Below are 27,986 nucleotides of genomic sequence, written 5' to 3'. Positions count from 1 at the left end.
AGCCTCTTGTAGTCTATAGGTTGTTTCATGGCAGCCGTAAGATTTTAAATAGCTTAGCATTTAAGGCTTCTAGTAATAAGCCACCTGAACTGCTTAACCTATCTTAAAGAATTTAACAGTGCAATCGTGAAACCCTTACACATGCTGGTGGGCAGTAACTCACACAAACAAACCTACTGTCTTCACTAGTGCAAGGGTTCAACATGTAGCTTTAGATTAAAGAATGAGCTTAAAGTGCCTTTCTGAGTAAAGATAGCTAAAAACTTGACAGAGGTAGTCCATGGCATTAAGGGTGCCTAATTTCTTTTTTTGTTTTTTAAACTGAAAACCAGCAGGAGAATGAGATGGTAAATTCTTAATAATTTCAATGGAATGTAGCTTTCAACCAAAGCTGCATTTAAAAAGGCCAATGGAGCATTTAAAAAGGGTAAGGGGCATATTGTGCTATTGCCTATGAAGCTGTACTCCCTATTGAAACCAACGGGGAGTTTTGCTTCAAAACTGTTAGTACCATTTGGCTTATGACATGAAACCAAATGTTAAGGAGTGTACATGTTTTAAACTGACAGATTAATTCCACTCCCCATATGCACAGTAATACGACAGCCAATGTTTCTTATTACACTAGTAACTTGAGGTAGATTGTGCCCTAGACACCATTAGACATAGTGGCAAGTGTACTCTGCAGCTGGAGTGCCCATGAGAAATTCTAGCTGACTCAACAAGAATTCCTCCTGGCAGCTGCCGGACAGTGTACACCACTCAAAGAGAGTGCAGCATATTCACCTTTATGTACTGGCTAGTGTGCAGGGGTTGGGAAAGAGGCCATAGAGTTGCCCTCATTCAGCTCCTCTCTCCTCCTGTGTCTCCATTTCCCCCTCTGAGGCACCTACTGAAAAGAAGCAGGCATTGCCTGCAGATGGAAATTCTGGCAACCCCCTGCCCAGGCTCCTTGTGCCCTCCTCCCCCTACCCAGGGACTGGGTAGAATTTGGTCCCCTGTTAGGGTCTGTATAGTTCTGGCTGATTGCTGACAACAATATCTGCTGAGGGCCAGTCCATTCTTATCTACAAAGCTGTGATATCTATGTCCAAGTTGCTCATGAAGTCGCTGTTCCTGAATTCTATTGTTACAGAGGTGTAGCAGCTGTAGCTCTTAGCCTATCATTAGTGCCGTGGCTTAAATACACAGCCTCCCTCCAATTTGAATCAATTGATTAGCTCCAACCAGTTTCATTAAACTATTCATTTAATTTAACAATCCACACATAAAATGCTTCACATTGCAAAAATTAGAGAATTAATCAACCAAAATATCAGAGGATGATGGCAGTGAAATCGTTTCAAGAAGTAGCAACAACTGTAAATGTTGAATCTCTGAATTTAGCTTCCTGTGCCTAATGGCACTCAAACAGTTGGGGTTATTTCACTGATTCACTGATTATTATGCTTTAGCCTTTATGGAAATTACTCTGAAAGCAATAAAAACCTAGTTTTCTAACTAAATAGATGGTTTTGCGTTTTATGGTGTGAAAAAAAATGACCCTTGACTCAGCTGGGGGAAATTTGGCAATTTTTATTTCAGAGGTTTGTTTGTTTTGTTTTATTTGTTTTCCTCATGGGCTTTCCAGCTTGGAGAGACCGACATGTCATGAGAAGAGGTACTGTAACTTATATGGAGGTGCTGGAAGCTGCTAGTTACTGGGACATGAGAATATTCATCCAAGTGTTGTAAAGAAATTTAAGAATGAAGTAGCTGAGCTGCTGACAAAAAAAAATTTGCAGTCTCACTATAATCTGCTACTCTAGTGGAGGACTGAAGGGTAGTAAGTGTCTTTATCTTTAAGAAATGTACTCAGAGTGATCCTGGGAATTGCAGACCAATGACACTGAGTTTTACTTCAGGGTGTGAGCCACCTACTGACCTCGTAGACTCATCGACTTCAGGGCCAGAGGAGATCATCATGATCATCTAGTCTGCTCTCCTGCACATCACAAGCCACAGAACCTCACTCACCCACTCCTGTAATAGTGGGTCCATGACCTTTGGATGAGATACTGAAGTTGTCAAATGTTGATTTAAAGACTTCAAGTTACGGAGAATCTACCATTTACTCTAGTTCAAACCAGGAAGTGCTGTGGAAGAAGCTGAAAACCCCCCAAAGTCTCTGCCTGGGGGAACATTCCTTCCTGTTCCCAAATATGGTGATCAGTTAGATGCTGAGCAAGTGGGTGAGACCCACCAGCCAGACACCTGGGAAAGAATTTGCTGTAGTAACTCATAGCTTTCCCCATCTCTGGCCTTTGGAGATATTTGCTGATAGCAGTTGCAGATGGGCCATATTCCAAGGTAGGCAATCTCATCATGTCATCACCTCTTTCAACTTATCAAGCTCTGTCTTGAAACAAGATAGACTTTTTGCCCCCAGCAGGCTTTCCCAGAATGTCATTCCTCCGATGGTGAGAAACATTCATTTAATTTCAAGCCTAAACTTGTTGATGGCCAATTTATATCCATTTGTTTTTTTGCCAACATTGGCCCTTAACCTAAATAACTCCTCTCCATCCCTGGTATTTATCCCTCTGATGTATTTATAGAGACTAATCATATCTCCCCTCAGCCTTCATTTGTTAAGCTAAACAAGCCATGCTCCTTACATCTCCTGTCATAAGGCAGGTTCTCCATTCCTTATAATCAATCTAGTAGCTCTTCTCTGCACTTGTTCCAGTTTCAATTAATCTTTCTTTAACGTGGGAAAACCAAATTGCACACAGTATTCCAGATGAGGTCTCACCGGTGCCTTGTATAACAGTAATGACACTTCCTTATTGCTACTGAAAATACCTCCCCTGATGCATACTAGAACTGCATTCACTTTTTTCTTGGTGGCATCACACTGGCAGCTCATAATCATTCCATGATTGACCAATACACCCAGGTCTTTCTCCTCCTCTGTTGCTTCCAACAGATACATTCCAGAGCTTATAGCAAAAATTCTTGTTGCTAGTCCCTAAGTGAATGACTTTCACTGTTAAATTTCATCCCATTTCAATTACTTGTTTCCAAGGTTGTCCAAATCTTCTTGTGTGATATTCCGGTCCTCCTACATATTAGCAATACCTCCCAACTTTGTCATCTGCAAACGCTATTAGCACACTCCCACTTTTTGTGACAAGATCATTAACTAAGATTAAGACTGATCCCTGAGGAACTCCACTAGTAACCTCCCCCACGCCTGACAGTTCATCTTTCAGCATGTCTGTTGTAGTCTCCCTTTTAACCAGTTCCTTACCCGCCTTTATCTCAGATCTTATTTTTACTTCTTATAGAATACTAATTGTGATATGATAATATGCTCAGCACTTACAGTTTAGGGAAATAATTTGCTTCATACTCACTCATAACCTCTATGCTTTCCTCAGTCTGACTAAGCTCAAAAAATCCCATCCATACTGTGACAGAACAACAACTCACTAAAACATCATCTAAAACAGGAGGTTTGAACTCATTGGAACTCTATTATATGCTTGAGCAGCTCCTGGAACAATAGAAAGCTATGCATGATTATGTAGGCAAGTACAAATATGCAAGGCAGATGTTGTCCTTACTGCCACACACTGAAATCTCATAACTGGCCTTTATAAACCATTTTCTGTATGATTGTTCATTTGAGATGGTCATACCAGGAAAAAATGGTAATGATGCATTTATAAGCCAAGTTCTGCTACTTTTTAATGTTTTCAAATGTAAAGTTAGTATAAAAGCAAAGAAATCAGTGATGGAGTTATTCCAGGAAAAGATAAACTAAAGCTCTAGGCTGCCTCGGTCAACAGAATAAGTGAAAAGTTTAAGAGGAGAAAATGTGGTGTTGATATTGCTTTAGCTATAGCATAATAGCATCGTATCTAATTTCCACAATATATCGTTTATGTTCCATCACTGGAAGCCTAATCATATGTACAAAAGGTATGTCAATCCATGTAATTCTTTTTCCTCTTAGTCCTCTTCAGTCTCTAGCATCAAACCAATGAAACCTCTTAAGGAAACTTCTAAATATGAATCTCTGCTACTTCAGATTTTTGGGCAGATCCTCAGCTGATGTAAAATGGTATAGCTTTACGGAAGTCAACAAAGCTACCCCAATTTACACCAGCTAAGGTTCTGGGCCCACATAAGCAAATGGCAATAAACAGTGATAAATATGGCCCTGTACTTCACTCCTGGGATGGTAGCTTTTTCTGAGTGAGGAGTGCATGCTCAGCCTTGACTGTAATAGCAAATTCACCAAGTGTGAGCATTTCATCACGACAACAACCAGATATTGACATTCTACTCTGCACACCTCTGTTAAAGTCCTGGAATGCAAACAAGAGCTGAAAAAACAATGGCAAAAAGGACTGGAGCCATTACGCATCCTTGTTTGGTGCCACTGGTGACAGGGAAGGCTTCCGATGCATCACCCTGTCCATCATGCTATCATGAAATAAGCTGATGACAGCAATCATCTTCTCCTGGCAGCCAAATTTATGAAAGAGTTCCCATAGGCCCTTGCAATTTACCGCGTTGAAGGCCTTGGTCAGGTCAACAAGTACCCATGTACAAGTCCTTGTTCTGTTCATGAGCCTTCTCTTATATTTGCCAGGCTGTAAAAATCATGTCCATCGTGCCACAGACAGCACAAAAGCCACTCTGGATACACCGAGTCCACTAGGTGAGTGACGAGCCTGTTGAGGACAACCCAGGCAAGGATCTTCCCTACTATAGATAGCAGTGAAATTCTGCAATATGTGTCACAGCTAGATATGCTTCTCTTCCTTTTGTATAGATGAACTATGAAAGTATCCTTATACACCTGGGGCACAGTATGCTGTTTCCATATAATCTTGAAAAGGCAGGTGAGATTTCTGTCCGGGGGACACTTCCAGATTTGTACTCTCAGGTGAAATACCATCAGGCCTGGAGATTTGCCTGTGGACAGCTGCTTGATGTTTCTTTTGTTTAAAGAAGGATCCACAGACAGCTGTTCAGGACAGGATGCTGTGGGAGTGAGTCAATGGCTTTGTTGGATATAGTGGATTGATGGTTCAGGAGACTATCAAAGTGCTCTACCCAGTGAGAGAGAATATTGCCTTTGGAAGCAGCCAGTTACCATCTGCTGTAAAGACAGACTGTAGCACTGTATTTTGGGCAAAACACAGCACCTTCATAGAATGCTTTAATGTCATGCTTGTCAGCTGCTTCCTGCAGTTTTGCAGCCTTCTGCTCCCATCAGTGGTTCTTCATTAGCCTGAATTAGATTTGTAGTGTATGTTTGGCCTGGTGGTATCTGGCCGCCTTCTTTGCTGTTTTCTTGTCCAAGATGTAGGACTTGTGTGTGGTGTGCATGGTCTCCAGGAGCTGGTCTATCTCAGAGTCATTCTCATCGAGCTATCTTACAAGCTTCTAACAAGCCGTAAGACTAGCATTTGGTGCCTCATGCACATCTTTAATATCTCTAGACTCTACAATTACATTGGCCAACACGTGCCACTGTTTTGATATGGGATGCATCCATGTTGTCTTATATTTGTTGACCTGTTGGAAGAGAGAAGTAGTTAGCAGTTGGAGTTTGGCCTTCTAATGCCATGATCACCTAGCACCTGGCTCCATGGTGCACATGTCACAATCTGAAAAGAGCAATAAAGTCTCCAAGGAGAATGAGTTTCTCCTGGTGTGGCTCCCCTCTGAGATCTTCATAAAATGCCTCCTTGATCTCGACTGCATGAGTCATTCTCTGTGAGTAGGCTCTGAGTATGGTGGTATACTGGTCTCTGGACAAGATTATGTGGAGCCCTGGGGGAGCGAGTCAAGCTTGCTGGCAATGTCAGACCATATGGAGAACCCTACCTCCTACTGTCTCGGCTCATCCTTGGCCTTGCCAGTCCAGTAGTAGGTGTAGCCTGCTCCCACATCCTCAAGGAGGGACTCATCAGTGAGTCTGGCTTCACTGAGAGCTGTGATGTCTATGTTGTCTTGGCAATAAGGGCTGTTCTACATTCTGTTTTTTGGTCATTGTCAAGGAGAATTTTGACATTTCATGACCCAAATGTCAGTCTGTGAATCTGACCTCCCTAGAGTCAGGTAGCAGTACACATGCTCAGATTCAGAAGTGTAGGCACCTAGTGAACTTTTAGAGCAAAAACTTAGGTGCCAAGCAAGTTTAGGTGACTACTGGGGTTGGGTGGCAATTGAGCAGGGGTTTGGTGGATCACAGTGGTGCCTAAGCCCCATTTTTAGGCACCACTTTGATCTGCCAAACCCCAAAGTCCTTTTGTGGATCTGGATTTGTGTGCCCATAGTGTGGACTGAGTATGCCCATTCTTAATTCCCCTGAATGCTGTGTTGTGGACCTGTGTCATGTACTGAGCACACTCATTCTCCATTCACTCCCCCCATTCAGCATCACATGCCTGCTGCATCAATGCTGTCTGTACCTTCACCTAAAACTCTGCTGGAGTGCCCTGGGTAGTTTTCCCCATGTAAAAGCAGATCAGAGGAAAGGGGAGAGTCTAGTCACCAAAGACCCCACACCTGTGCCCCAGATGCAATTCTGGGTCTTCATCTGGCATACCAGTGTTCAAGCCAATCTGGCTCTGCATTTGTGAATACTTTAATTTTAAACACAGGTCATTTGCTGGAAGGAGAAGGGAGCTGTATCTCAGGAGCTCCTTGACCATGACCCCAAAATTGCACCACAAATGATATCCAAGGCCTTCTCCTAGCATACAAATTTCCAAGAAAATCTGACTTGTCTATGAACTTTAGATCACTTTGAAAGTTTACCTTTAAACAAAAATGCCACTGTATCCTTTGTATGTCACTTGCACCTGTTGGGATTCCATGTCTTGCTCATAGTGACACCACTTTGTAATAATAATAATTGGAGATGTACCAATCTCCTAGAACTGGAAGGGACCTTGAAAGGTCATTGAGTCCAGCCTCCTGCCTTCACTAGCAGGACCAATTTTTGCCCCAGATTCCCTAAGTGGCCCCTTCAAGGATTGAACTCACAACCCTTGGTGTAGCAGGCCAATGCACAAACCACTAAGTTATCCCTTCCTCCTTTAATTGAAGCAGTTTTGGTTTAGTCACTTTTCCCTGACTGGGAATTGAACCCAGGCCATAGGACTGAAAGTGCCAAATCCTAACCACTAGACCACCAGGGAGGTAATAAAAGTCATTGAGTCCAGCCCCCTGCCTTCACTAGCAGGACCAATTTTTGCCCCAGATCCCTAAGTGGCCCCCTCAAGGATTGAGCTCACAACCCTGGGTTTAAGCAGGCCAATGCTCAAACCACTGAGCTATCCCTCCCCCTGTAATCCCACCTGTTGGGATTCCATGTCTTGCTCATAGTGGCACCACTTTGTAGAACCAAAGTGAAAGTCTCACAGAGCTTGAATTATTGGGTTTTGGAGCTGTGTATTCGTCAGCACAAGAGAAGGCTAATGAAATACATTCTATGTGAATACTGCTCATTTCCCCCCCCGCAACTTTGTGCAAAAGAAAACTGATTTCTTCCCATCCCCAAAACTAGCATGAAATATCAGCTGTGATGTGTCATCAGCAACCAAACTGCATGCTGTCATCTATAAGCCTGCTCCCATTACCTACAGTGTGAGCAGTTTTGAGGGCAAAGAGACACTGAGGCACGGTCACACATCAAAGATGATATGACATTCTGGGAGGTAGCTACATCTCGTCCTGTTGATGACTTCATAAATTAGGATCATTACTTTGAATTCATGGCATGGACAGACCTGACCTAAACAGAGAGTTAATGAGGAACCCAGCAGTAGATGAACTAAGTAGTCCTTGCTCAGTTTCACTAGCAAGATTTGAAGGTAGGAAACTGCAGTCCAACCCCACTACAGCTTTTTCAGCGGCAGCAGCCTACATCTCATTGGTATCTTGACTGTGCTGTGATAAGAAGCAAGCATCTCTGCATAATATGTATGCACTATGCATTGTTTGCTAAGAACAACAAAACAAGTGAGAAACTGCCACCAACAATTGCCTCCTTCAGGCAGCATCTGAAATGTGACCACTATCAGTCATACATATGGACTCACACAATTCAGTATTTTCAAGTGTCCCCTGTCAGCAATGGATGGGTCATAGTTAGCACAGGACATCTTGTTCCTAAAATGATGGTGCTGCCACCTGCTCCAGAAGCCACCCTCACCTTTGTGCATTGTGGCTGTGAGCATACCTGTGCAACAAGGAGATGCAAATGCCACAGGGAAGATTTGGAGTGCTGCGATGCATGCAACTGTGACAGTGATGAGTGTAGCAAGAGAATATCAATCACATCAGACAGATTCGAAGGGGGAATAGAAGTGTTTCAACTATCTGCAAATTGCTGGGACTATTTTATGAGTAAATATAGCTTGAAGGGGTGTTGCATTAGACACTGAGTAGCTCATAGTTATATGTAAAGATTACATAAGAGTACATGTTTGTACTTTTGTTATTCACATGATGTATTCATACAAGACATTCCAGAGTCCTTCTACTAAGAGTTATGTTAGTAGTTTACATGTATTGTCAATGTATTTAGTGATCGTAAGAAGATAATTACAGTTGTACCATGTATGCTTTCAACTTGTGTCTCTGGCCAAGCAGATAACATCAAAAAGATGAGTTTTATAATTAGGCGGTTGGGGGTCTTATCTGCATAACTTCATGAGAATAGCTGACAGAAAAACTTTTCTTAAATCAATCCATTCTGCAAATAATGCCATATTTTGATATATTATATGGTACAAACAAGCTCATATTGTCATGTGATTACAGACTTTTGCTTTAACCAAAGGCAAAAAAAAGTATGGGAAAATGCATAAAATATATCACTTAGTCCAAACCTTTTCCCAGACATTCCAAAACAGTACTATTTTGAGTACATAGTTACATTATCAATTGTATTTAGAAACTTTCTGCCAATTTTGGTGAAAAATAAACTGTTTCTATGAATTATGGCTCTTTTTGTGAGTTTGATTTCTTCAGCTTGGATGTCCGATAACATTTAAACGTTACATGACTATTATGTGGGGAATAGCTCAGTGGTTTGAGCATTGGCCTGCTAAACCCCAGGCTGTGAGTTCAATCTTTGAGGGGGCTACTTAGGGATCTGGGATAAAATCAGTACTTGGTCCTGCTAGTGAAGGCAGGGGGCTGGATTTGGTAACCCTTCAGGGTCCCTTCCAGTTCTATGAGATAAGTATATCTCCATATATTATATTATAAAAAAAAGGCACCACTTCCAGCATCTACATCCATCCTGGTAATGACCACTAGAGATGTGCCTAATAGTTGGTAGCCATGAAGTTTTTCTACCTGATTGAGTACCCCCTAATGCCCACAGTGGGTCTAGGCTGGACCCCTATAGGCCATGGGCAGTGGAGGATCAGTGATGAGATTCCTGGCTAAGCCTGTGATAAATGAGAACTGCCTGGAGAAAATAACGGTGTATTTCTCGCAGGTGAAAGTTAAGGCATACAACACCAAGAGCTAAACTCATGTAACTTCACTGACATCAATGAATTGATAACTAGGATGAATTTGCAGTTAGGGCCCAATCCAAAGCCCAGTGAGTTAGTGGATGTCTTTCCTCTGACTTTAAAGGGGTTTGGATCAAACTTTTAAATGGGGCTACATCTGAGAGGTGGAATCCTGTAGTCCAGTCACAGGGATCAAATGTGGAAGTTGCTTTCTCTGAAAACAGTTTTCATAATCAATAGTGTGAAATCATCCAGTGTGCTGCACGATACAGAGGTTTCTGGAGTGGGCACTCTGCATACACTGCTTCTTTATTGCTAAGACAAAATCACCCTTGCTTCGATCCCTTCTACCCCGCTGAGGCTGCATAAGAGAAAATTGTGGGTAGAATTCAACCTAATATTTTCCTATTGTGTTTGCATTAGCATTTGGGATATGACAGATTTTTCAAATACCACTGAAAGTAATGTAGGCTGACTCTGGCTTTAAATATATTTGGGATTATTTTTATGAAATATAACAGAGATGTTATACATTACTCTTGACAGCCTGAAGTTCAGCATACCAAAGGGAGAGCCCCCCTCCTGGGTAAATCCAGTGATGGAAACCTGCCTTTGGAAGGTATTTTAAGGCAGCAATGCTCTTCCCAGCCCTGCAGAACACACTGCCTGTTGTCATTTATTCTTTTGGATGCTTAGAATGCAATTGAACTCTACCCACATTGAAACAGACTTTAAACTTTCCACTCCTCTCTTTGCTTTTCAGTTGGTCACCATGGAATTATTATTATTATTTTATTATTTATTATTGTTTTGGGGCTGGGGGAGAGGGGTGGCACTGCAGAGATTGTGAGAGCTTCCGATTAGGCCTGTCCAATGATGATTGAATCTCTGTTGTCAGAGGAGATCTCGCAGGCCTGGTGCTATTATCAACAATACAAAGGACAGCTAGGGCGGCGGGGAGGGGAAGAAAACACAAGATGCGTAACATACTGCAGAATATAAATAGTTAAGAAGCTGGAAATGGGATCAGAGGAGGCAGAGGTGGTGAAGACCTGTTAGACTGCTAAATGCTCCCCCTGCTAGACCAAGGGAGAGTCACCATTTAGGGAAGATATTATGGGATAGTAAATGGAGATTACCCTTGATCCTAAGAAAAGGCTCAAAATATGCTTCATGTTAAGGAGACAACCAAGCATGGTGAGCAAACCTAGACAGCAAAGAGGGTTCTCACCTTTCTGCTAGGCTTGCATGTGGTGTGTGCATGTACACGCACCTGCATGCCTGTGAGCCTCAACCTCTTACTAGAGCCCAGTGTCAGAGCAGGGCCCCAGTGGACAAAAAGTACAGCTCCACCAGGTGATTCCCACCCATAGGACCACTTAGAGCTGCATTCTTGAGAAGCTGCTGTTAGATACATAGTCACCCATGTGGCAGGAAGGCCATGGCTAGCAGAGTGGTGCAACAGGCACAGCCTGCTAAAGTAATCTAGCTCATCCCCTCCAGAGTCTGAGTGTATCACACGGTCAGCAGTTTGGTGGAGAAGAAGTGCCAGGGTTTCTCTCAGCCTAATGGGCAGAGGCTCACAATGCTCTGCAGATTCTCTACTGGCCACCTCAAGCAGAACTGCAGTCCCATCTCTTTCTTGTTTTTGTGCCTGTTTCAAGGGCAGATCATTGCAAGTGAGAGGACCTAGCATCATACATGCTGGGTAACATTTTCAAAAACAGACCCAAATCCTCAAAGGTATTTCAGCACCTAACTCCCATTGAAATCAGTGGAAATTGTAGGCCTAAATGCCTATGAGGATCTGGGCCTACATGCCTCAGTAGTCCAAGTCCCATTGACTTTCAATAGGCCTGCTGAGTCACTTAGTTGCTTTTGAAAATATCTCTCACTGGCTAGCTAAACACACCTCTAATGAGACAACAAGTGCTGGAGCTACAGTACTATCTGCCTTATCCAGAGACATCATGACTGGTGTGGGGTCTCTTGATCCAGAAGGAAACCCAGAACAAAACTAGTCAGGATGCAGGGGATATAGGCCTGAATGCCAAAACAGCCCATCTGCCTACTCAGCTCTAAGGAAACCATCATGATCATATAGTCAAGGCCACAAAATCTGCAAGACAAATCAGCATAATAGGAGTTTGAGTTGGTTAACCATCCCTTTATTCCTATTATCTATCATACCCTACACAGCTTCCAGTACTATAGTGTCTGAGCACCTCATAGTCTTTACATATACACAACCCCCGCAGTGATGTAGAGAAAACACTACCCCCATTTTACAGATGAGGAACTGCAGCACAAAGTGACTTGCCCAAGGTCATACACAAAGTCTCTGGCAGAGCAGGGAATAGACACCAGTTCTTCCAAGTCCCAGGCTAGCTCCCTAACCACTGGCCCATCCTTGCTTACTACCTTTGAACAAACTCCCCTTCATAAAGAACATCATTTCCTTTTTCTTAATACAAGACATTTAGCTTGGGTGCCATGGGACCTTTGAGTTCGAATGGCGAGTTTGTGGCTTGCCTGTATAGTTGATCATTCAAATACAGAACAAAGAGGGGGCCTGAAGGTGTAATTGACTGCTTTGTGAGAGAGCCAGGACCTCAAAGACAGACATTTGAGGTGCAAGTCGCTGTGTCACCTCCACAGCCAACTAGTGAAAGTCTATATGCCAAATTTCTATCTTCACTCAAAAAGATGTTGCAAAGATCCCACCACTATCTCCTGCACATCCATCTACTTCTCTCTCCTCCTTTGTTCTGATGGGGTGTGTATGTGTGTGTGTGTGTGTGTGTGTGTGTGTGTGTGTACTGAAACACAGCCCGAGGCAACTCACCCTTGGAGAAGTCTAGGAAACAAGGAGAAGATGCAGGTAGGCAGAGATTCAGGGGACAATGGTGAAAGAACTAGGATCCATTCAATGTCGCTTTGTAACTAGAAATGTGTCTTATAACTCCTTAGCCAATATTCCTTGATGACAGATACTAGCCCCTCTGTCCCATGCTGCCATCCATAAAGGGGCAACTAATTTGAAGATACATTTACATATTGGTCCTGCCCACCAGTTCCCTGATCACCAAATACTAGCTCTGCTGCTGAAGTGTTTCCGTCTCTCTGTCTTCAAATCTCTCCTAAAACTACACTTCTCCCAGGGAGCCTTCCCATCAGCCATTTCCATGTCTTCCCTTTCCTGAGCTTTGGCCCCACATCTTGACCTGTGATTATTAGTCTCGGCTCCCTTAGAACGTAAACAGTTCCGGGCAGGGAATGGGTTTTACTCCTAAAGACTGATATGCATGCACAGTGCCATGGGGGTGACTTAAATGGGCTAAATCGTCATTCCCCTTTTACTCACTCTTTAACCAGGCAAAGCTACCTTTGACTTCAATGACTTATAAGGGAGCAAGGATTCGTTAGTAATGCATTCCACGTGGATGTGAAGAGCCATTCTATGTGACATCTTCAAGTACGCTAAGTAAAAAGCACCATGATGGAGTAAATCAGAGCCAGCTCCTCCCAGCGTGGGGCAGAGGAGGCTCTGGTGACGAGTAAGATGAGCAGAGGAGAAAGGTGATTAAGGACATAAGAGCAGCCATACTGGGTCAGATAATGGTCCATCTAGCCCTGTATTCTGGCTCTGACAAAGCTTCAGGGGCAGTGTACAGCACAAGACACTTTTGGAGTGATCCACCCCCAGCTGTCCCTCCCAGCTTCTGGGAGACAGAAGCATAGGTTGTGTCCCTGACTATCTTGGCTAACAGACATTGATGGATCTATTCTCTATGAACTTAGCTAGTTCTTTTTTGAACCCAGTTATATATTTGGACATCACAACATCCCTTGGCAAGAGAGTGAAATCCATGTAATTTAGGGCTCAGTTTCCTCTGTCTGATATGATTTAGCAACCTGCCAATATCCTTGCTATTTCTGTAGAAAGCAGCCTGTCCCCTGAAATGGGTGCCTAACAATGCCATTGTGGGACATGCATGGCCCATTGCTGTCAGCTGGAATGGAGCTGGTCCGACTGCTCTGTGCATGCAGCCATTGCTTGGGGGCCCCATGCACTGTTCTCCTTGGACGGGCCAATACTGCCTTAGTCTGTCTGTCTCAGATGCTCAGCCTCTCCCAGCTCCTGTTTTAATCCCTTTGCCCTCTCCACTAAGCTGCTAACTTTGGCATCTAATCTTTTTTATCCAAGAACTGTTGACCTAAAGCTTCCCTTTTTGATGTTTTAACATATGTGCACAGTTCCCTGACCAGCTGCTTTTCCCGGGAAAGGAGGGGGGAAAAGATATTTGTTTTGATGGTTCCATTTCTGTTACCACAGGGCAGAGTCAGCATTTGAAAGGGATTCAGCTTGCTCTCCTAGGGGCAGGTTTCACATCTGTAAGGATGACAGATGTGGCAGCATCCTAACAGAGCCATGGTGAATTGAAAGTGGAGCATACAGTATCCATGAATTTCAGTTATGTAGATCTTACTCTTTGGTGCAGTTGTGATTTTGGGCAATGGGGTGACATCATTTATGATTAGAGGGTGAAATAGCTGGTGGGTTTTGTTTAGCGGTGTGATGACCATTAACATTAATCCAGGATGTGCAGAGATTGCTCACTATAGCAGGGCCTTCATTCACTGAAGAGGGTTCTTGTTAAAAATGAATCGGTAGGAGGAAATGGAATTTCAGGAATGCTCAAATATATTACTGGGTTTGTTTTAATATGGTAGCAGCTGTGGTTCTTTCAGGAATCCCTGCTCATGGGGCATGAATTCTCTGTAGGTAGTTTGGCCTGCCTTTAATGGATATGGTGAGTTTTGTGGCAGACCTGTATGAGGGGCATCTAAAGGGACACCTTTACAAGTCAGTGCTATAACAAATGCTCAGACTGGGAAGAAAATTGTGGATGAAGCTCCTCAAGTAGCTCTGAGATGGGATCATTTAAAAAAGGAGTGAGTGCCGCAGGGATAGGGCTGCTCAGACCCTTCTCTCTCTAGCTCACTTAATTAGATACTTAGGGACAGATCCTCAGCTAGCATAGAGCAATGTAACCCCAAAGTCAAAGGAATTGTGCTAATTTACACCAGTGGAGGTTTGGTCCTTATTTATTGTACTTCAGGAGAAACACTGGTACTCAGCTCTCACTGGAAGATGACATTAGGACCACAGCTTTGGAGTCTGGTTCCCTCTTGGCGCTGGTCCACCCTCTCAAGTTGATTTGATCAGAAATGAAGACATTCCAGATGATGACTTTCATTAGCCCGAATGTGTAAAATGGGCTGACTTTTGCCCCCATGCTATACCTTATCCAGAGCTCTGTGTTTTGAAAGTACTAAAAGTTGACCTCACCTCAGTTCATCCCAACTCTATTTAGAAGCCTCTATTTTAAGTACAAAAGTACTTATACCCTACACTTAAAAAGAATGTGAGCTAGGCAATGAAGCACAACACTTGAGCTCTGCTCATCTCTAATATATATTCCTATGTACAGAAAGCACGGACAGTGTCAGATGAAACACGCAATTAGTCTCCCTCTAACAGTGAACAGTTCAAACTGTAACATCATGCCAACCGTGATTAAGAGTGATACAGCACATCATCATTGTCAACACTATTCAACCAATGTAAACCTTAGTTAGAAATGTACTTGTCAGAGAAAAATGCGCCTTTGATTTCTATTACACTTTCCCAGTAATTGCTGTCATCAGTGGCAGGTTATTATTACAGTTGAATAGAGTTTCAGTAATTACTTTTGCACAGATTCTAACAGCTTTTAGATTGAATGATATTCTGACAGTTTGAATACTCTTGACAACAATTACCTTTTTCCTGGTTAACACTGATTCAGGAAAATTAAAAATTAAATCTGTTCAGAGGAAACACTTATGTATGGCACTAGTAAGTGGGCTGATACAAAAATGTGTAAATTACAGAATGACTTAGAATAAAAAGTTCCTTTGCTCTTCCTCTTATGCTTTAAAAAAAAATCAGTGCTTAGGGTGCAAACAGTACCTGCTGGGTAGATTACCAGTAAATTATGGGAAATAATTTAAAGCATTCAAATCCATTTCCTACTGATCATCTATGAGGATGAAGAAAACAGTATAAAGGAGCATGGCTCCTGACTTCCACTCCAATTTTATTTTTGAGCTTTCTAACTATACGATAACACCTTTTGGTTTGGAAATCCTTCTTATCTCATTGCCAGAATAATATTTTATCAAAGTTTAAGCAAATCAGCCTAGCCATAGGTGTTGGTTAGCAAAAATATAACGTTTCTTATTTTTACAAAATGTATTTAATTATGTGGGAACCAGGATAAATAGAATTTAAGGTCAGAAGGGATCACCAGATAATCCAGTCTGACCTCCTGTACATCACAGGTCACCGACGCCACCCAGCACCCGCATATTAAATCCAAAAACTAAAATTAGACAAAGGTATTACAGCTAAAGGAAGCTAAACTATTATGGGCCACAGGGAGAGAACTCAAATGGCTTGGTATCAAATTTTTGAAGTTCTCATGCATATAGTCCTGTTCAAAAGCTAGTGCACAGAGTACTGTTGAAGAAAATTGATTAAAAATAAGTTGCTATTCCATTTTTCCAAACCTAATTAATGGTTATGTGACAGAGCATCTGCTGCAAAATGAGTTTGTGTTAAAAACTTAGTCAACTACAGGATATGCACTAGCAATTGAACTGACAAATCATGAATCAGCAAACCTATGGCAAACTGGTAGCAGATCAGAAAGTCTGTGGAGCGTACATATCTGATTATGTGTTAGCTAGTCTGCAGAGAACTAGAGATAATATAGATAAGAACAGAATATGTACCAATGAGTCTCCTGAGAAAAGGGCAGGAATCAGAGGACCTAATTCTTCAGTGCCTTGCAACTTGTCATTTATACTTGGACAACATGGGCCCAGTTCACCACTGTTATTCCAGTTTTATATCACTGTACTCCAGAGTTACACTGGCATAAAGCTGAAAATCACATTGGTGAATCAGGCCCAAAGAGTTCACAGTGGATGTCGAAGGCTACAGATCAGAATAGTAAGGGTTTTTTGTTTGTTTTGTTTCATGCACCTTGTACTCGTTTGCCACAAGTGTAAATGAGTTACACAAGATAGAAGACAATGGAAAATGAATTCCAATGTGCAGTGAGCTGGCTACATACCAGCTCTGCAGAGGAGAAATCATTTTATGATGGCAAATATGCAGTGAATAGATGAATTTACATCAGTAAATCTGCGGTGGAAAGCTGAGTATTCCAGTAAACGTGTGATGGAAAACTGGATACGTGACAGTTTGCAAAGAAATGGGTGTATGTTAATGAGTTTGCGGAGTGAGCTGGGGATTAGATATTTTTAAAGGTGGTTATACAGTTGAGAAAAGTTAAAGAAATGAACTTTCTACCAGTGAGAAAATCCTTGTCTTGATTGATTAATAAAACAGTACTATATTATAGCCCAATGAAATAAACCCATATAAAGAATGTATTTCCATTTTTCATGGACCAAACCATAGCACAGCTATACCGTGAAGCATACTGTATACAAACAGCAAAGTTATTTTAAATTAAATTAACACACCATAAATAATGTAAGTTGTTAAAGGAATATATTTTTGTAGCGCACACACACAAAAGTGGAAATTTGATCTGACAATACTGATCAGAAAACTGTAGGTCTGTTAAATTAATGCATTTTCTTTGTACTAAACCAAATTATATTTAGCAAGGCAACAGAAACCTCTTTAAGCCATACCCACTATAAATAGTCTGGGCAGATCAAGACTGACTATTAAAGCAGGCTTGTTCTGAATCTTCAAGTGCATTTGATTTGGTCCTTGAACTTAACATGAAAAAATATTTAAAATATAGCTCTGACTTGAAGTGTAGTTGGAATAATCTGTTAAAGGAATAGATCATTTTGCTCAGAATCTTTTAAAAACATGATACTTTAAAAATATTACAAAATCATGATAGCAACATTCGTCAGAAAAGACATGGCAATTGTTAAGGTCAAAACCACTAATAATATGAGCTTCAAAGCTTTACTTTGACACACACAAAACCCTTTCCTAATGATAAGGCATTTTACCTTTTCTATGATTGTCTGCTTTAATAACCTCATTGTTCTGTATTAATTGCTCTTTTTTTTCTCTGATGGAAATATATTTGCAAATATGGGAGGCAGCTAGACAGCTGGAAGATACCCTCTCTTTGTCTGGGAATAGTTCTGTAGGTTAAGAAGAAGGAATGAAATGCCACATCTCTGTTTTAAGATTCAGAAATTGCTTCTTGAAAAAAATAAATGCATTGAAAAAACAACTACGTGCACTTCCCTCCACTAAGGGCAAATCCTTTCTAAAGAGCACAGCCTTGGTGCCTGTACTCTCCCTCTCTATCTGCTCTGCATCTTTTACTGCACCATGAGGTTCTTGTAATTCCTTCAGACTTACTGTCTTTAAACTCTGATTGGAGGAAGATGAAGGAGTTGGTAAATCCACAGTGGCTCTACTGGTTGCAACTCTATTTCTGTAATCAAAGATAACCCCATCTGTGTGGATTCCTTCACTACGGGACAAAAAAACTCAAAGGATGTCTCAAAATAAAATGCAACAGAAAAAAAAATGCCTGGCGAATTGAAGATTATTGTGATAAGAAGAAAATGGCAACAAAAGAGCTATATGTACATCAAAAAATAGACTGGCAGGAATTGCCTGTGTATGTGGCCATGGAGGAAGTAGAGAAAACCCACCTCTTTTCCACCAAGTCATACTCCACTGAGCTACATTAGACTATAAATTGCTTTGTTAACACAGAATGCCCCTACTCAATCCTAGAACTCAACACCTCCCACTGGGAAGAACTATCAGCCTACTCCTCAGAGAAATCACCTGCATCCAAGACATCCTCTTGTAATACCAGGAGTAACACAATAGATCGATAATCCAGCAATACAGTACCCTCATTCTCTAAATAACTTCCTTCACACAACAGGAAGTCCTAGAAGTACTGCAGGAAAACCAAGTTATACCCTGTGAGTCTGATCCATCATTCCTGACCAGTGAAAGAGTCAAGGGCACCTGGAACTGGCACCCCTACTAACTGAGATCAATACCTTTTCTGAGAAAGGAAATCGACAACCCTCCTAATCATGTCATAGTTCAGTTACACTACCAATTTCAATACCTGATGCTACAAATTCCCACCCCCACATATCTAGCCTTTCCAGCTGGCTGAGAAATTCCTTAAGGGTCACCTAAACCTCCATCTAGATATGATCAGGATTCAGTTCAGGAAAAGGGACAATGCTGGAACACGGTGCATGATCTCTTCTTGGGCATCAAAAGCCACACTCATACTGCTCTGCACAGCTGCTGATATAGTCAGTTATAGAATCCTGTTGTCCCACCTTGCAGATGTGGCAGGATCACGCAGATCTGGTTTCAATCATTGTCCTCAGACAGTAGATGGAGCCATACTGGACATACAAAATAAAAGTCCAGGGCCTGCAGTCTTGGAGGAAGATAGAACTAATATCTATTTACATTAACTCTTTTTTTAAATTTTGGAATGTGCTCAGATACCTTGGTGATGAGAGACAGAATATCCAGTTAGATAGAGAGCAGTATTGATTTAAAAATCATGAGACCTTTTTAAAAATAAATTTTAGATTATTCTTATTTGGCTTCTGGTTTCTGAGCTTTTGCGGTGCATTCTGATTGCCTAAGAATGTCACCTTTGGTTTTTGAAAGAAAAAAAAAGTTTCTAGCCCTCCTGGTTGCAGAGAAGAGCTTGAAAATGTAATCTGTTGCATACAACAGCTGGAGCTTTAAGGAAAAAAAACAACAAAATATTAGGAGATTTGTGGTAAAAATCACAAGATTTGACAATGATTAGATACACAGAGATAACGGTAGCAATTTTAAAAATTTGCTTTCCATATTTTTAATTGTCACAATACAAATAAAATGGATAAAACTACAATACATTTGCAGTGAAATAATTCAGACCGTTCCCCCTCAATCTCTCCCTTCCCTAGGCCAGACCACGGCCTGTGCTGCACTCCTGCACAGTGGAGTAAGGAAATGTAAAGCTCTGCCTTCCTCACCACCTACCCGTATGTGGTAGCTGCCTATCCTGGGGTGGGAGGAGGGAAGCAGCCTTTTCAGGGGCCACTCTGTAGGGGAAGTAAACTGTGCTGGACCTCATTACATGTGGATGGAAGTGGGCAGGCAGGAGGTGAGGCATGTGGGAAGCCTTGGCTCCACACCCAAATGCTCCAGGCAGCATGAGTGGACTAGCCAGCACGCTATGTATACTGCATACGTTATGGAACTAAGGCCCTGTATGTGGAGCCTGTGGGAAAGCCATGATTGAACCCCTTGGTTTTCAAGGCTTTTTTCTAGTTCTGATCTACGTTTATATTAAAACAACATCATCTCTTTCTGCTCATTAAAATTATAGATTTCATTTATTGTTATACTTTCCATAGAGTGTTCTCTTTTTAATAGCATTGTACAAGCTGTACAAAAGCAAAATTTAGTCCTTTCAGAGAGCTGAAAGGAAGCAATCTTTTACATGACAAATCCAACATTATCATATATAAACCTCATTTACTATGTAATGTCTCCCTGTTTCCAGATCATTAATTAAATGAAACCTATTTTCACATTCTTGTAGGCAGCACTGTTCTCCAACTAATGTAAATGGCGTCTTTTGGAGGTAGCGGGGAAGAGGAAGATATAATGTTAGAAAATAATTCACAAAACGATTGGTTTTAAAGTATACCAGTACAGGGGAGGGGGAAGGGGAGCCAAGAAAAGATAGTGTTTTTGTGTGATAAAGACTGTTACTGTTAAAAAAATCACATAGTAAATCCTAAAACAAGTTGATTAGATCTTTCAAAGATCAAGAAAACAATGTTGGATTCGGCAGGTGGCATAAAAACAGGTTTGACCAGATTGACACCAGTTTAGCCTTTATAGGCTAAACCATTAGGGCTCAGTTGTCACTTTGCAATCTGACTTGAGCCAGGGGCAGCACATAGATGGCCTGCTCCAGCACAACACGGGAAGCAGATTGATTCAGAATCAATCTTCCTCCTGTTCTCCCTGTTGCTGTGGGGAGGAAGCTAATTGTGCCGGGTCTATGCCCAGGGCAGCTTACATCCCATGGTGTAACTGGTACAACTGTGTTGCCCTCCTCTGCCCCCCATCTGTGCAAGGGCAGGAGAGTAGCAGCTTTGCAATCTTCTTCCCCTTCCCCGCTCTCAACCCATGCTACAGAGAGCCTGCACAAAGTGTGCCCTCCACTCCATTGCACAGGCATATGGAGCTAATAACAATCTAGCTCATACAATGAGAAATCCAGAAGTCCAACCCTTCTCTTCCTTCTTGAAGAGAATTGCTGAACACTGACGTACCATATCTAGTGAGCTGGAGATAAGTAAGGTGCTTTTATATCTAGACATTTATTTAACTATGGGGTAATGGTATATTTATCTATCAACATTCATCGTATTCCAACACAGCCAAATCTTGAGTATACCCATAAAATCTTATTGGTAAGAAGACCTCAATATATCCATTGTATGTTGCAGAAAATACCTTTAACCATATAACGACTTTCTCACAAAAGCATTACCAAGATTTGAACCAAAATAGCATCTTTAAGGCAGAAGAACCAAGGTCCGTGAGATCTAATTTTACAACATACATCATCATTTTGAAACTATATGCAAGAACTCCATTAGCTGTACTGATTAAGACCAGAGTATGTAGTTAATAAAGTGTATTTCCTAAGTCTTTGTATAACTTTTACATGACAGCTACTTTCTGGCTTCTTTGACCTAGAAAAACATATGACCATCCCCAATATTTGGCTTTAGATCTGCCTCAGAAATTATGCTGGAAGAATTAATAGTTTGCTCATCATGATATTCAGTCACACCTATCTCAGCTGATTTAGCTGAAGCATCGTCCAAAACTGCATAACAGATATCTGATTAGACACTTGCCCAGATATGTTACAGTACTTTTCTCTTAATCATAAATTAAAATCACATTTACCAATGACACACTACACTCCTTTTAAAATCTGAGATTTTGGGATGATACATGAGCATCAGTGAGAATTGACACTACAACCTAACTTACAATGCTTATGAACTTTTAGAGTTTCTGAGGCTAATTTTTTTTGACTAAAAAAATACAGCCATTTATGTTGTTTTTCTCATAGGTAAATCTCTCTGCTGAAGAAATTGTAATAAACAAATTTGTTGCTGACTTGCAGCTGATATATTCTTTTATTTATTACTCGAGGATCTGATTACATTCTGCATTTAATAGAATTCTGCATTCTGCAAAGCCATAGAGGTGCCCAATTTTGTTCAGACTCAGGCCCTTGTTTATTTGAAAATGAGCCAATGTTTCCTCTAAATGTCTGCAAACTTTTAGCACACTTTTTTTCATTGTTCCTGCTGTGTTTCAAGTATGCAGCAGAACCCCAAACCAGGCCAATTTTCATGTGACAAAGAGATTAGTTGCAAACATTTTGCACACACCTTTTGGTGGAATCCAGGTCTCTTGTGAACCAGCAACTAGTGTCAAAGTCAGCTTCACAGGGCAGGACCCACACAGAGAACAGAATGCAGCGGAGTAGAGCAGAGAGAGAATGATAACATGGAATGAGAGGGGAACAGAAGAAGTACTATATCTGAATGGCTGACCATTCCAAAACCACAGCTTTGGCTTTGTATAATTTCTTATCTGACACCATCAGCGGTGGGGTAATATATATCCTGAGATTTGAAGTTTTGGTCCCACAAGTTCTTTTGCAAGTTACAAACAAGCCAAACAAATTGATATTGGCAATTAGGGAAAACTGTAGTATTTCCACTGACTGCAACAATCTTATTATTTTGGGCCCTGAGCCAAACCCGGGGATGCCAAAGAAGAGACAGGCCCAAAGGTTAGTGATGAGTGTTGACCTGGTTAATTCTGTACGAGCTTTTATATAAAATGATCAGTGAGACTGGAAAACAGTGAGTTGCTGAACAGAGGAAAATTTTGTAAGTACAGTTCATATTATTTTAAAATCAATTCATTTCCCAAAGACAATTGTTTCAGCAGGGTTGTGTCATGCCTGAGGGGAAATTCCTTGCTATTGGATAATTTAATGTAACACTTGAAAAGGTATTTTCTTCCAAGTCAATTAGAAAATTGGTGGAATTTGTTTTTTTAATAGGAATTTTTAGCAACAACTTCCAAAATAAAACCACACATAGAAAAATCAAATCTCCATATACAAAGTTAGAAACACCCAAAGTCTACAGAATAACCATATAGGATAACAAACAAACCAACATGACTGGAAGAAAAGGAAAAGAGAAATAGACAACTCTAAAATGTTTATGAATAATCATGTTTGTCACCATGCTGATGCTTGTCTGAATAGACATCAAGATGATTAAACAAACACATTTGAATCAGACTTTTAAAAAAAGTCTCTTCAGCAAATTCCTATTGTCTTTATAGAATTTAAATCATAATAAAAATAAGATAAATAGGAATATTTCATCCTGTCCATAGCGGATGAAATTTCATTAGAGAAGACATAAATCGTCAGTTTAAAGCCCTGTTCCTACAATTTGGACCCTAGTCCCCAGACAGCACTCAGTTCCATAGGAAGGCTTATACTGCAAACTTGTATGGCTGAGTCAATCCCCAGCAAGTAGTTTTGTTGATTGAAAACAACTTGCTATTTCCCAGGGAAAATAATATTTCCTGTATTTCAAGACAACTTCGACTTCAAATCCCGGTTCTGCCTGTCAATCTGGGTTCTCCTGTGAAAAACGAAAACTGGTGGAAATTTTGAATTAGATTTTAAGAACTGGTAAATTTAGTAAAAAGCATCTGTTTTGAATTTTTAAAAAAATGCTAGAGATTTGCCAGGTTTTTGTTAGGTGGCATTAAATGAAAGTCTTTCTGCCTCTCACATTCCCACCACTAAGTGTCTTCTAAGCCCACCTCACCACATTCCACTCCAGATGCCCTTCTTGGTCTTAGTGCCTTTTCTTGCATTCAGGACACCATCTCCCTTCTACCTGGCAGGAGGCTTGTTTCTCTTGGCAGACTATTACAGCCAATACCCATAGGACTTCTGCAGGTGTTTGCACTGACATTAAATAAATTAGCTGCATTTATAACATTTTAACACATATTAATAATAAGTATTAGGTATGACAACAATCATTCATTATCCTTATAGAGTCGTCAGTTATGAAGTTGTAATCTACACTGCTTTAAGCAGTAAGGTACTATGTGTACTGATAAATTAGATACTATAAATAAAATTACCAAGAGAGTTTGGTTAATAGGTTTACATCCCTGTTCAAGTGTCATTGTTAGGAACAAGTCTTTGCTCTTTTAGAAGCAAAGGTTAGAATTTGGCATACTAAACAGAGGGCACTTAAAGGTCACAGGGTTCAGATGTTCAGAAATAATATTTTTAAGCAGTTATGCTATTTGCCAATACAACAGATTAAAATCTCATCTTGCTTTTCTCCAGTAGGCTTATCCTGTAAATCACCTACTCTTGTCTCTCTGTAGAAAGGTAACTATATTCTCTCTCACCATCTAATAGCCGGAGGTCACTCCTTCAAAGTGTTGTTTCTTTGTTCAGCACAGAGGTGCTGCTGAAGGAAGAGCCACAGAGCTAGGCAACTAGGAAGTTTCCCTCTTTGTGTGTGCTGCAGGGATGTGGGCTTGTGGGCTGTGCTGGGTAAAGGCTGTAGAAACACATTGATGTAGTGTGTGTAGAGAAAATTCTACAACATGCCCACCAAAAATATTTGAAAAGAGGTTTGTTTGCTTCATGCACTGGCATTCCTTACCAGGAATTCATTGGAACATTACTGGAAAGCAGTAATGTTCAAAGAAAGGAAAGCTAATAAATCACACATGGTAAATTAGCAATGAAATATGGCAACAAAAAAGACAAAAACAATTTTTGTTGGCTTACACAGAAGCATCATGTCACAAAGTAGAGAGGTAATAATCCTTCTCTATAAAGTCTGATAAAACAGCACCTGGAATATATTGTTTAGTTCTAGGCATCTAATTACCAGACAAATACTGAGAAATTGTAGGAAGTTTACCAGAAAACAAGAAACCTGATTTGGGGGCTGGAGTATTGATTTTTGAGGAAAAAACAAATTAGTTAAATATGTATTAATTGTCTAAGTGATGAAAGTAGATGTTACAAATGCTTGAAACACTGGTATAATACCAAGAAGGGAGAGGAATGTTTTAAGATAGAAAAAGGAGATAAAATTACAAATAATGGAATTAAATTCAATAAGGGAAAATATCTTGATGAATATAAGGAAAAACTCCCCAACAAGTGAGATCTTTCGGAGTGTAAGGAAAATTTCATCACTTAGGACAATCAAAAGTAGACTTTAAAAACACTAATAAATATTCAAGAGGAAACAATCTTGCCCTAGCGAGCCCAACTGGATGATCTAGAATTATAGAACCATAGGGTTAGCAGAGGCCGCAAGGTCTAACTCCCTGCCAAGATGCAGGATTTATTATGTTCCATCCTAGACAGATTGCAATCCAGCCTTTGTTGCTAAGTTGGTTTACAACTCACTTGGGTATCCCCCTCTACACCCCAAAAGCATACACAAATCAGTTTTGGGTCATTTGTATCCGGACACGAAACGGATTACTTGGGATTGCACCAAGCTCTCTCTCTTATTTTCGCTCAGCAACACTGCTGTAACAGGACAGGGGGAAAAATGGACACGAAAGGAGATGAGGCCAAAGGAATAAATTCAAAAGAACGTAAATGTTCTTTTAACTGGGTTATGGATTATGTCTCCAATAGAGTCCCCTTACACAGCTCAGCTAAACCTAACCAACATCATGTGACAGATCAGCAGTGGCACTTACATACAATACAGCTGTCTTTATGTGCTACACAGGTGTCTCAGCTAGTATTTGCTAGTTAACCAAACAATAGCCAGGCAGAGAGAGGGCAAACTGAGGGGAGGGAAGGATCACTGCTACACACAATTATTTTACATAAACAAAAAGAACATGGTGTGTAGCCACTGTCAATAATTATTATAATTTGCACTTCTAGAGCACCTTCCATCCAAAGATCTAAAAATGCAGTACATACATTAAGAAATTGAAGCTCACCCACTGCTATGAGATATGCATTATCAAGTCTGCTTTAGAAATGAGGAAACTGAAGCAAAGAATATTGATGTGTGGGTGTTGAAAATTTCATTTTGTAAGCCGCTGGGCACCAACAGCACATACTGATGTCTGATTGTCCAACATCTTTGAAAAAATCAAGCCACTGCTTTAGGTGTCTAGGATGGATTTAGGTGTCTTGACCTAAATAGCTTGCAGAGATCACACTTGAACTCTGTGGCAGGTTTGGGTCTAAAGTCTAAGACACAGAACCTGAGATTTAATCAAAGAAAACATAGTGCAACTTAAACCTCATTTGTGCTCCTAAGATCATGAGCTGATTAGCACCAGGTCATTCCTCATGGTACAAATTAAAGCAGCCTAAGGGCTGTTTTTGGTTGTACTTGCTGCATATGACCCCAAAGGGCCATTATGGTATCTGGGCTTGCCAAGACATAGGGATGCCCCAAGCCTATTCCATGTTTCCTATTCATGCCTCCTATGTGGATCACAGTGAGTGGAATGGGCAATTCCATCAATAGAAGCGGAGGCAATCTTTCAGTCTCATTCCTCACCCACCTTGTCTCTCTAATGTGGTTTTATCCTTTTTGCTACTGTAATCTGATAAGCTTTTAGTCTGAATTGCCTAATAGGACTAACAGATCTACTTCTGAAAATCAAACCATTCATTACTCACTTAGGGCTGAATGTTAGTGAGCACATATGCATCTCTTAACCTGCATATTCAAATTCCATTAGGTCACAAAGAGAACAATGATAAAGATTCTATTTCATGTTAACTGGAGATTTAAAAGGTGTCTCTGACATCACTGAGTTCATTCTGTCGAAGACTCCCTTTCTTAAAAACGCTGTACACTCTTTACTCTTTTTGGATGTTCTAAATCTCACCTTTTGTAAGTAAGATCTTCAAAAATGTTGTTCTGGGTTTTTCTAAATTCTTTCATTGTGTATATATTGATAGTTCTATAATTGACTGTTTAAAGGATGCCATGAGCTCAAGGTCTGAGGCTTCTAAATCAGATCTTAGGGGCTCTGACTCCCCTTTCAAGGGAGATTTAAGTTAACCTTCACTGAGATTGTCACCTCCATTCTCTGTGAATGTAAGACGTGGTCTGCCAGTGCACTTTGTTTTGCTATAGTCGGTACTAATATTCAGTAAATATAAAAGGATATTTAAATACACATATTGCATTTCTCAAAGTACCTTACAAATATCAGTGAGTAAATCCTCACAACATCCCTCTCTTATTGTTCCAATTTCACAGACGAGGCCTAGAAGGGTGAAGTGACAGGTCCAAGATCACACACGGCTGTGGTATAGCTGGAATAGAACACATTTCACATGTCTCAGTCTTGTGCTTCAATCACAGGACCACCTTCCCTCCCCAGGTTCACTCCTCCATGTTGTTACACCACACGTCCTTCATGACTATGTCTATGTCTCCGGAGCCAGGTAGAGTATATACATTTCACGGCCCCACTAGCACAGGTATAAGTAGCAGTGTAAAGAGCGAGGCACATCTTATGCAAGTAAAGACACCTCAAAACCTTAGGGTATATACCCTACACAGCTCTCTACATACCCAAGCAGAACCTCCCATGTCTACACTGCTATTTTTAGCAATGTAGTGTTCTGCTGCCTAAGCCTTTCCCTGCCACAGAGAAAGGCTCTGGCAGCGGGGAATGGCTCTGGCAGGGGGACTCCAGCAGCTCCATTGCCTTTCCTTGCTGCATGTAGCTACACACCACAGTTTTTCACTGCAGGATGTGCTATACGTACCCTACACGCTGCCACAAGTGTAAACAAGGCCTAAATGGTTCTTTGCATTTCAAAATCAAAGATTCTCCATAGGGGTATTTTCTCCTTCCAATTCCGAGGCTCACCAGAAGGGAATCATGGGACTGGAAGGGATGAGAGGTCATCTAGTCCAGTCCCCTGCACTCATGGCAGAACTAAGTATTATCTAGAGACCAATGTAACTAGTATTATCCAGGCCCATGCTGCTTCCCACAGGTCCCATTGGCTGAGAATGGCGAACTGCGGCCATTGGGAGCTGCAGGCGGCCATGCAAATGTAAGCAAACTGTCTGGCAGCCCACCAGTGGGTTACCCTGACGGGCCACGTGCTACCCATGGGCCGCAGGTTGCCCACCACTGATTTAGACCAGGAGTCGGCAACCTATGGCATGCATGCCAAAGACGGCATG

The 27,986-nt window shown here is 41.1% G+C and overlaps 2 long non-coding RNA genes and 1 other non-coding gene across 6 annotated transcripts in view; 1 reads left to right on the top strand and 2 right to left on the bottom strand.

Annotated features, from left to right (window-relative positions):
- LOC120371442 overlaps window positions 1–27,986 on the bottom strand; it is an 81,875-nt gene that overhangs the window by 31,846 nt on the left and 22,043 nt on the right. For all 3 annotated transcript variants that reach the window (XR_005584353.1, XR_005584352.1, XR_005584354.1), the window contains one exon: window positions 26,984–27,100. This is a non-coding gene — a long non-coding RNA (uncharacterized LOC120371442). The remainder of the gene's footprint in view (window positions 1–26,983; window positions 27,101–27,986) is intronic.
- Window positions 7,134–7,205, bottom strand: TRNAE-UUC. The gene has a single exon. It is a non-coding gene; the product is annotated as a tRNA-Glu (tRNA).
- The window catches only part of LOC120371441, a 62,066-nt gene continuing 60,640 nt past the window's right edge, over window positions 26,561–27,986 (top strand). For both annotated transcript variants that reach the window (XR_005584351.1, XR_005584350.1), the window contains exons 1-2: window positions 26,561–26,672; window positions 27,045–27,232. This is a non-coding gene — a long non-coding RNA (uncharacterized LOC120371441). The remainder of the gene's footprint in view (window positions 26,673–27,044; window positions 27,233–27,986) is intronic.

This window comes from Mauremys reevesii, linkage group 9, assembly GCF_016161935.1.
Source record: "Mauremys reevesii isolate NIE-2019 linkage group 9, ASM1616193v1, whole genome shotgun sequence".
Lineage (NCBI taxonomy): Eukaryota > Metazoa > Chordata > Testudines > Geoemydidae > Mauremys > Mauremys reevesii.
Note: the sequence above shows the minus strand (reverse complement) of the source record. Positions and strands in the feature narration are given on the sequence as shown.